Below are 1,751 nucleotides of genomic sequence, written 5' to 3' on the forward strand. Positions count from 1 at the left end.
TATGTTCGTGAATTTCTTACGGTTTATATTTCACTCTTTCGTGAGAAATTCCTTTCATATTCTAAAACTCGATCATCAACTCGTTTCCATTCATGAAATATTGATGAACAACCGAAACTTTTATCAAATACCATCTTCGATACTCCAGGGGTTCGATCCCCTTCGCTCTATGCACCCCTGGAATATTTCATGGCAAAATTGAAGGTTCCATGTGCGACACATTGTGGACAAGGCGAAAAGACCAGTTTGATCTTTTGATGTACAACAAACGAACCTCGAAGTCGCGTAACGGTACATTCTAATGGCTTTGAAGTGAATTGGATAAAGTTGACTTGTAATCATCAAAAGAGCGAATCATCCTGTGATTGATAAAGTTTTTTTTTCTCCGGAGACCAATCAAATTACTTTGCTTAGGCCTTCAATTTTGCCATGACATGTTTCGGGGGTGCAAAGAGAGCGAAAGTGATCGTAACCCCTGAAGTTTCGAAGATAGTCAAATATTTGCATATCTTTTTTATACATGAAGATCCCTAGTGATCCCAACTGTTATCAATCAATCTAGATAGCTCGCAAATAAATCTGTTTCCGCTCCGGAAGGAAAATTCTATGGTTTTAAAGTAAGGAACTAAGTGAAACTCAGGATTATTTTTACTTAATAGATATATGTTTTGTGAATAAAACTAAGGCAACGATGTCGGATCATCGACCAAGGTCTTTCATAACTTATCAGATTCGTTATTCGACGACTGACCTGTTAATCACAAAATCACTTGATTTTTAAAGTAGAGATGTTTTAAGCTATAGGGGAGACCGGGGCACAGTGAATCATGGGGCACAGTGAATCATTGATCATTTATAGAATTTGGTTTGTGTTAATAGACTGATGATATCATCAGTATATGTGTGTTGAAGAGTTCCTGCCAAATTGTCTTGCAGTATCAGTTATCTGGAGCCAGAAAAAAAATGCAAGGTAAAGTATGTTTTACACCCCCAAAAGTAAATTTTTGTGCTCTCAATCCCTTTGAGATACTCACTTGATAGTCAGTTGAAAGACACTCAATCATATTTCATTAGTTACATGGATGTTTGGAGATGTTGACGAAGTTGTGTTATCCATGTGATACTAAGCCTTGTCAGGATGGTGGTCACATGATTAAAATATGACCACATGGGGCACAGTGAATCGGGGCACAGTGGCTCACTTTGAATAGTGATTCAGTGTGCCCCGAGTAATGTTTTTTCTTTATCTCAACTCTTGGCATTGATTACTTTGACTTTTCACTTACTATGCAGATAAAAGTTAATTAGTATAATTGCATATTATATTCTTTTTCAGCATCATAAAAATATGGTGCGTAATAGAAATAAAGAGGATAGGAAAATTGGAAAGACTACCAGTACTAAAATGAAAGAGGCCGTTCAGAAAGTTATCGGAGAACAAAGGAGTATTAGAAATGTCTGCAAGTCATATGATATTCATTTTTCAACCTTGCGTCGTTATGTACAGAGAGCACGGGAACATGGAAACAATGTCATATTCACCAAATTACAGCTGCCGTCAGGTTTTTACTGAAGAAGAAGAAATACTTCTACAGGAATATCTTATCAAAGCCTCTAAAATGCACTATGGGTTGACACGACAGCAAGTGCGTGAATTAGCATTTGAATATGCAAATCGCAATGATAAAGTATTTCCGGAGTCTTGGAGGCAGAACAGACGTGCTGGTGAAGATTGGTTTGCTGGGTATATG

The sequence above is a fragment of the Ylistrum balloti genome, unplaced genomic scaffold, assembly GCF_031769215.1.
Source record: "Ylistrum balloti isolate Yb309-2 unplaced genomic scaffold, AGI_CSIRO_Ybal_v1 Utg370822, whole genome shotgun sequence".
In the NCBI taxonomy this organism is placed as follows: Eukaryota; Metazoa; Mollusca; class Bivalvia; order Pectinida; family Pectinidae; genus Ylistrum; species Ylistrum balloti.